An 8,837-nucleotide genomic window follows, 5' to 3' on the forward strand; every position below is an offset into this window, starting at 1 on the left:
CTCACTCACCGTTGTAGATGAGCCGGAGCTCTTCCTTCTTCCCCCTCAGGTGCCGCGCGGCCATCCCTGTGAACACAGAGCCTGTGAGGGCGCCAGCGGCACAGCTCCCTGCCAGTGGCGCTGCCGGCGCTGTGGCCACACGGGCTGCTGGCTCGGCAGGGCTCAGCCCGGCCCTTGGCGCACGCTGCCGCCCCAGGGCACGGCTGCCAGAGGGCGGCAGCAGCAATGCCCAGGCCAGGCGGGGCTCCACGGCGCCGGGCCCAGCTGGCGCTGCTGGGGCAGCAGGCGGGGCTGGGGCCGAGCTGCGGCGGGGCTGGGGCCGAGCTGCGGCGGGCCGGGCCTGGGAGGGAGCCCGGGCTCGTGGCTCACCCGTGAACCTGATGGCCGCCGCTCGCAGGGACTCCTGTGGGCTCTGCAGGTAGGGCAGGGCTTGGCGCAGGTGCTCGGCCGCTCTGCTGATGTCCTCTGCCAGCTGGAGAGAGCGGCAGGAGGGAAGGCTTGGTGCGGGCTCAGCCCCTGGGCCGGGCGCTGCCTACGCCCGGCCCCGGCCTCCCCTGGGCGCACAGCCCTGAGGCGCGGCCAGCAGCCGCTGGCCAAGGGCTCCCGAGGGGAGGGGGCAGAGGGGGCCGGCTGCTGCCCGGGGAGCCGTGGTGCCGGCCCGCCCCGCAGCCCCGCCGGGCCGGGGCTCCATCGGCCCCCTGCTCGGGCCCTTGGGAGCCTGGAGAAGAGCATGCAAGGCCTCTGGCTGCAGCAGCGGGCAGGGGCACAGCTGCCAGCCCCACACTCTGAGCACCTCCCTCAGGGGGCTTCTCTGGGCTGAGGCTGGGGCTTCCAGGCCGCCCTTACCAGGCACTCGCTGAACTTCCACAGATTCTGGTTCTTCACCAGTCTTTCAAGATCCTTCCTCTTCAGGAACTCGGCCACACAAAGCAGCGATTCCTGAGAAGCCTGGAGAGCAGCAGAGAGGCGGAGATGGCCCCACAGCCCAGGGCGCAGGACCCGCGTCCCTGTGCCAAGGCCTGCAGGAGGCTGCAGCCCGGCAGGTGCCAGGCCAGGAGGCAGCCGAGCCCCCTGCCAGGGGGACAGCAGCAGCCCACGAGTCCTCACCTGTGCCACAAGCCGATTGCCATCATGGCAGTGGAAGAAGAGGGGCAGCAGGCTCTGTCGCAGGGGTGTCTTCAGGGCCTTTTTTTCATTTTCCCTTTCTGGAAGAGTCACCAATGTTCGGAAGAGCAGGATGGAGAGCAGCTGCACCTGGTTATTGTTCTGTATGGAAGCAAGAAAAAAAGACCTCAGCATTGCGGCTGCACGGGGCTCAGCTTGGCGCAGGCCTGCAAATGCACAGGACACAGTGTGCGGGCAGCAGCCAGTGGCCGTGGCTGGGGGCAGTGAGCCTTACGTGGTCAAAGAGTGGCAGGAGCGCCTCAAGCAGCTGCAGTGTGATGGGGCCAGGCATCAGTGTGTCCTTGTCCAAGATGATAAAGCTGAGTAGCATGACTGTCATGAAAACTATCTCTCCACCTGTGTCCCACAGGAACTGCACAAGACTTTCAGTCAGGCTCCACATTTTTTTGGTCTGTGCGGAACACAAGTTTGTGAAATGCCATCCTGCTGCCGCAGGGCCCAGAGGCCAAAGGCCTGTCCCCAAGCACTGGGGCAGCTGAACTGGGAGGCAGGAGAGCTGGGAGCAGCTGCCCCAGCACCCAAAGCCCTGCCAAGCCCAAGTGACTGCATTCCCCAGCTCAGCCTCAGCCGCTGCCCCCTTCTCACCATGAAGGGCTCCTCAATGAGCTCGAGAAGGGCCCTGAGCGCCAGGCGACGCCTCTCTCTGCACTTGCTGTGCAGCTGCCTTGACAAGATTTGCAGGACTCTGTTAGCACCACGTTGACTCAAGTCCAGGAACTGGAGGACCTGAAAGGCAGAGGGCAGTGACCGGGGAGCCGGCCGGCAGCAGCCTGGAGCCGCACAGGCCTGGGCCTGGGCAGCAGCACAGGGCGCGGGCACCGTCCCAGGCAGCTGCGGCTCCCAGAGGGCAGAGCTGGTAGGCAGCTCAGCCAGGCAGCGCTGGCCATCAGGCTCACCTCCACAAGGAAGGCCAGGGCGGGCAGCTCCCAGCGTGGCTCCTGTGTGCTGAGCAGCCGCAGCAGGTAGCGAGCGATGCGGGAGCACAAGGGGATGGAGACACAGCACATCTCCCTGGCAGGAGAAAAAGGAGCCAAGCCTGTGGGCCAGGGGGACAAAGCTCTGCCAGGACTGACACCCAGAGCTCTGCTCTTTCCCCAGCATCCTGCAAGGGGCCCTGGGCTATTTGGGAGGCAGCTCCTGCTGGGCACCCTCCTCTGCCAGCCTTTTCCAGTCTGCTTGGCCATCCCTCGGTGACAAGGCCCTCTGGCCCACGACTCGGGGACTGTGTGGAGCTCCCTGGGCCCGCAGCACAAATGTCAGAGGCTGTGGGGAGAAGGGGCTCTCACCTGGCCAGCAGAGCCACGACATAGTGGTGGGTGTCAGCACACAACAGCGTGTCCCAGCCATGTTTGCGTTCAATTGCCACCACCACATCCTCGTGCTGCATGCGGCAGAGCAGGGACTTCAGGGTCCGCACTGCAAACCTGCGTGCACAGCAAAGGCCAGGTGACGCTGCGAGTGCTGGCTCCTGGCCAGGGACATGGCAGGGACAGGAGGAGTGGGATGGAGCACCTGTTGGGGCTGGTGGCAAGGCCGTATTCCTCCTGGCATCCCTTCCAGAAGGCATCGACCTCCTCTGGCATATCCAGAGTGCTGAGGAACACTTGGAAGAGCAGATGCACAAAGAGGTGGGGGAAATAGACCGTCACCATATGTGGGACACAGGGCACCTGGAGGATCTTCCACATCACCACGGTTGCCTGCAAAGGACAAAGCGCCCCGAGACAGCACTCAGTGCCCAGGTGTCCGTGTGGCAGGGCCTGAGCTTGGCAGGGAGAGGCCCGGAGAGACCTTGGCAGGGGGAGCACGGGGCCTGCTGGGCCTGGAGCTGCCCCTGGGCCAGGTTTCAGCACAGCGCCTGCAGCAGGGAGATGCAGTGGGGGAACGGGGGATGGTGACCTGCTGGAGAGGCGGCCTTGGGGCCAGCAAAGGCCAGTTAGAGAAACTCACAGCCAGGACAAAGACACCCGTTTTGTCCCCGTCGGAGGTGCACGTGCTGTGCTTGGGCCAGCTGCCCAGCACATGCAGGAGGATCAGCAGCGTTGCCTCTGCAGTCCTGGGCGAGCACATGATGCTCTTCCACATGGTGAAAGCAGCTCTGTGGGGTTAGAGCTCTGTCTCAGGGGGGTCTCAGACACAGCACGGGGGCCTGGGCAGCAGTGGGGACCTGAGCTGGCTGCCAGCTCTGCCTCTGCCCACTGCCACTGGCCAGCAGCACCCAGGAAGCCCAGGCCTGTGGGGACAGGCCCCTGAGGGGCAGCGAGGGAGCATGGCAGCAGGCTCGAGGCCTGATATGCCAGGGCTTGCAAAGGGAGCAGCCAGAGGGCCCTGGAACTCTCTGTTGCTCAGACACCTGGGCCAGGCTGTAGAGGCTGATGGGCTGGGGAGCCCTGAGCGCTCTGGGCAGGTGGGCCCCATACCTGTCACAGGACGGGGCCACACGTAGGAGCGTCACGACTACGTCAGCGGGCTGTGCTTCCGTCAGATCCAGCAGGCTCCTGTTCAGCCTGTGCTCAGCAAACTGATTGGCCAGGAGCCACTGCTGGATGTACCTGACCAGGGCGGGCACCTGGGGAAGGCACGGGGTCACTTGGAAAGCGGCCAGAGGGAGGAATGTGCCCAGCTTCTCCAGACAAGTGCTTCCCTTGCCACCACGCTGCCATGGCCTCCAAGAGTTCCAGTGACCAGCAGGCATGGCTTGGGAGAGCAAGCAATTCCTGGGAGGATCAAAGCCTGGCCACAGGCTGCTTACTTGCTTTGGGTTGGAAAAGCCCTCCTCTACCAGCATATCCAGCAGAGCAGCACTGGTCTTGGTTTTGAAGATGTGCGAATAGGCTCTGAGCCCACTGTCCATGGTGCTGGTCTCTTCCTCCCTAATTCTCCTCATGAATTTGCAAACCAGCTGTAGGAGAAGGGCAAGAAGCCAGGGATGTTGCAGGGAATGCTCCAAGCGCGGTGCCAGCAAGCCCAGCCCAGGTGAGGATGGCTGCAGGTACCTGCGCTGTTCTGCGGAAGAGGCCACGGGCGGGCTCCTGCTCTTGTGTGCGCTCCAGGGCTGCACCTGGCAAAGAGCGAGCACAGCCAGAACTGAGGGGCTGCGGGACAGGCCGGAGAACACGGCCCAGCCCTGCGCTCCCCAGGCAGGGAGAGCCCCGGGATGCCCCAGGGGATGGAGCACGGCCCCTGCGGGGTGTCTGCCCGGCCCCTTTTCTGTCCTGTCCATAGGCATGGCCCAGGGGACGGGATGGGATGGGATGGGATGCAAAGGTGCCAAGCTGGCTGCAGGCACCCACCCTGTGGCCCAGCTCTGGCACTCACCCTCCTGTGGCAGCCCGAGTGTCACCTCCTCTTTGGTTTCCTGTGTTGGAGCAGGTCCACGGCCTTCTTCCTCCTCCTCCACCGTGAGCAGCTTGGGCACTCTTGGGTCTCTCTGCTCCATGTCTTCTTCATCCCTATTCCATTCTGTCCGTGGGAACATCCCCAGGAGATGGGATGGGTTGGGATGCAATGCGATTGCATGGGATGGGATGGGATGGGATGGGATGGGATGGGATGGGATGGGATGGGATGGGATGGGATGGGATGGGATGGGATGGGATAGGATGGGATGGGATGGGATGCAAAGGTGCCAAGCTGGCTGCAGGCACCAAGCCTGTGGCCCAGCTCTGGCCCTCACCCTCCTGCGGCAGCTCAAACGGCACCACCTCTTTGGTTTCCTGTGCTGGGACAGCTGCAGGGCCTTCTTCCTCCTGTTCCCCCCAGGCCACCTTGGGCGCTCTCAGGGGTCTCTGCTCCATGTTAGTGGCTGGATTTGTGGCTACTTGCAGGAGAGATGCCTGGGAAAAGCTCCGAGTCAGCCCGTCCTGCAGTTGTGCCTGGAAGGCACCTTCAAGACAGAAGCCTCAGGAAGGCTACAGGACAGCAAGTCCTGCACTCTGGTCTCCAGGGCTCCTGCCCCAAGGACAGGAGATTCCTGTCAAGGATTGTGGTGGGGCCTCGAGGGCACTGGTGGCAGGGATGGGAGATGCCTCTGGGGCACCAAGTGCCACGCTCTGCCCTCGAGAGCAGCTGCAGAAGAGAAGCCTCGGCAAGGCCACGGGTCACCAAGTCCCGTGGTCTGGCCTCGAGCTCAGCTGCAGGAATAAGGCCTGGGAAAGGCTGCGGGTCAGACAGGAACGAGTGCGCTGTGCGGGGGCTCCTCACGGCACCGCTCTGTCCCGTTCTGCCCCGTGGCCTGTTCCCAGCAGCCGGGCAAGCTTCTTTTTCCCACGTGTCACAAAGGGCCCTTGGACACCCGTTCCATGGCATGGTGACCGTCCTGCACCGTGTCACAAAGGACCCCTGCACACACTGCCCCCTGCCTTGGGGCTGCCCCCAGCCCAGCCAAAGGGGCTCAGGTTGGAAGAAATCACTCACACCAAGTGTCTAAGACAGCCCAACAGGGTCTTTAGGAACAGCTCAAACCATCAGCAAACACTGCCCTGCTCTGCAGGCTCAGGGCAGCAGAAGGAGCCCCAGGGCTGCCGATGCAGCCCCGCTGGGAAGGGCACAGGACCTTCCACAGAAGCTGGCACGGCCTCCTTGGGACACGTCCCAGCTGGTGGCCATCCTAAACCCAGGGGTGTGACACGGACAGGGAACATGTGGGCCAGGGCACGAATGCTGCTCTGACCCCTGGGACCCGGGCAGCGCTGACATCAGCAGGTGTGGCAGAGTCCCTGCCCAAGCAGAGCTGCCACCCCCCGAGCCCTGGCAGCGCTGGTGCCCATCTCCTGCCCCAGAGACCTGTGCCCCCGGGGGGCTTCTGTGCCACAGGGAGCCAAAGCCCACGTGCATTGGGGGCTGTGCTCCTTCCTGCAGGGGCTGTTGGCAGCAGCACCTGGAGCAACTGCTGGCAACACTTGGTCTCTCACTCCATGCTGAAATTATTTTCTCATTGAAGTCATTTCCTTCAGCACAGAAACACCTTAGTGGCAAAGGCACAGAAGAACCTGGCATTTAAGAATCCTCAGTTCAGGAAATCTTTACTTCCCATTGCTCAACTCAAGTAGTTCTAAAAAGTTGCAAAGTTCCGAAATTTATTGGGATGGCCTGAGAAGGTGAAGACTTGGAATTTTGCTTCCCTTCTCAAAGCAGCAACTCATTTGCCTTAACATCATCCACTGAGAGTCACTTTACAGAACATAACACTACACAGAGGCAAACAAAAGGCCATTCTTTGGTTTTCACACAGTTTCCTATGAAGGGATGATAATATCCTAAGTCTCTTAAGGAATAAAAGCACTCAAGAAATTACAGTACACTCAGTGTTACAAAAGTAGCCCAAGCAAATGAGTACATGGCAAAAGGGCTAATCCTCCCCCTGGTACAGATATCTAAGTGGCCAGTAAAGTACAGCTCTCCCCTCTTGTTCCCTGCAGGAGAATCAGGACCATGAAGAATAAAAGTCACAGATATTCTTTCTGCCCTCTGTAACCAAAGCTGTGCCAAAGCACAGATGCTGCCTTCAGACTTACTCAAATTCCAGCCGAGACCTCTCACCTTCCAGACAACGCCTCCCCCAACACCCACCAACACCAATCCCCCAAATTCCCACACAGAAGCCCTCAACACCCCACCAGGACCCCCAGCTGTCCCTGTCCCTCCGCAGAGCTTTCCCAGCCTCCAGCAGATGCCCTGGTTCCCTGCACGTGCCGTGGGCTGGCACTCAGGAGGATCTGCTCCAAGGCCTTCCCCGGTGGCAGCTCAGGCTGCCAGGCCTGTGGTTCCTGGATCACCCTTCCCACCGAGCCTTCCTGGGCACGGCTGTTCCATGGGCACCTCTGCGCTCAGCTCGCACTGCTCCACTCAGACAGGGCTGCTGGGAAAGGATCCAGAGCAGCCTGGCCAGCTCTTTCTCCAGCTCCCTCTTTACTCTCTGGGGAGGCAGAACATCCCACAGCAAAGCAACTGGTGCCACAAGGAGCAGGGGGCCTCAGGCACTTTTGGCAATGGAACAAGGCCTTGGTTTGACATAAGTAAGCACAAGCAATTCACATTAGTAAACAAGTGCTTAGCACAGACAGACATAAGTCCTTAGCACCAGCTAGCATAAGAAAAACCTGGCAGGCCTAACTTGACATGAGAGTGACATGACAAAAGTTTTAGACATAGTCTGCCAGAAGAACTAAGGGCAAGTGGCGAATCAGCCCAGTGCAGGGAAGCCATGAGGAAGACTTTGTGCTGCTTTAGGGCATCAAGAGCGCTCCTGGCCAATGCCTGGACATCAGCTTCAAGTACAGGAATCTGACCCAATGTCTTTCTAACCACCTGCCTATCAAATCACCTCAGCAGTGTAAAAATGGATGGTATTTTTGATACAATTCCTACATCAACCTACTGAAATTTATTTGTGGTGGAGAAACATTTTAGTAGGATGCAGACTCCTGCCCTCCTGTCAAGTCAATAAAAGGGCTTTTGGCAGACAATGCATTTGTCTGCCGATTTCTTTGATTGAGGAAGAGCCCTCAGGACTGCTATATCCTGAGGGAACACCCTTGGCCTTGACCTGTAGGCTCCTGCACAAGCTTAAAATCAGCTGCCTCAGCTTCCAGGACCTCTCTTGGCCCGCATCCTGACATGGGTGCAGGGCTGCTGTGAGGCACTGCTGGGACCCAGCAGGACAGGAACGGCTGTCTCATGTCCATGTAGCACCCCTGACACAGCCAGGGCCATCCCAAAACCAGACAAACGCTCACGTGTCAGCAGAGGGGAGCAAGGAGCACTGGGCTACTCTCAGGAATCTCAGCTGGGCTCGCTCCACAACACGCCCCCATTTTGAGGCCTGCTGATGCTCAGCTGCCAGAAATGCCCACCTTGCTCTCTCCAAGATGCACAGGGAGAGCCAATGAGCAGGATGCCTTGGGAGGCAAACCTTCCAAGCCTTTTGTGAGGCCAGGGACACACAAGATCAGCCAAGGCTCTCCACGCTGCCTGGCCCACACAGCCCAGCTCTGTGCCAGCCCTGGGCCACAGCAGCTTCCACCAAGCAGGAGGCAAATGCACATTGCCAAGAGTTGAAACACAGCAGACAGGGAAGATGAGAAAAGTGTGTGCATAAAGGCCTTTTAATTCACAGCTCTCAAAGAGAGCTTTGGGGCGCGTGGCTGGACAGAGATGCTCCTGCTCACACCTCTCTCCAAAGGGAGGAACACGCCCTGCTGCAGGTGCTTGGGTTGGTCTCTGCAGGTCCAGGCAGATGCCAAACCTGCTCTTCACAGCCTTCTCCCTTGCCCTGCCCCTCTGCCAAGTGCAAGGGGCCTCAAGGACTGAAAGGAGCACAGAGAGCCAAAGGGGGACACTTGCACCTACCTCACTGGGAGCTCCCTGGGAAGCACTTTCCTTGAGAAGCAAGCCCCTTTCCTCCAAAGGCATTTCCCCAAATGTGTAGCTTTCCTGGGGAACACCAACACACTCTTTAGAAAAGCTGGCAAGGCTGAATGACTCCAGGTCCTTTCAGGACAGGCACTCCAGCTCTAGCTCATATTCCCCCAAGTGTGTGTCCAGGGGGAGGTTCAGATGTGCAGCCCCAGGCCCTCTACAAACACAAGCTGCCCGCTGCCTCTTCACCTGCCTCAGCTCCTGCCTGCGCTCACAGCAGCAAAACCAGGCTG

The sequence above is a fragment of the Molothrus ater genome, unplaced genomic scaffold (genome assembly GCF_012460135.2).
Source record: "Molothrus ater isolate BHLD 08-10-18 breed brown headed cowbird unplaced genomic scaffold, BPBGC_Mater_1.1 matUn_MA502, whole genome shotgun sequence".
In the NCBI taxonomy this organism is placed as follows: domain Eukaryota; kingdom Metazoa; phylum Chordata; class Aves; order Passeriformes; family Icteridae; genus Molothrus; species Molothrus ater.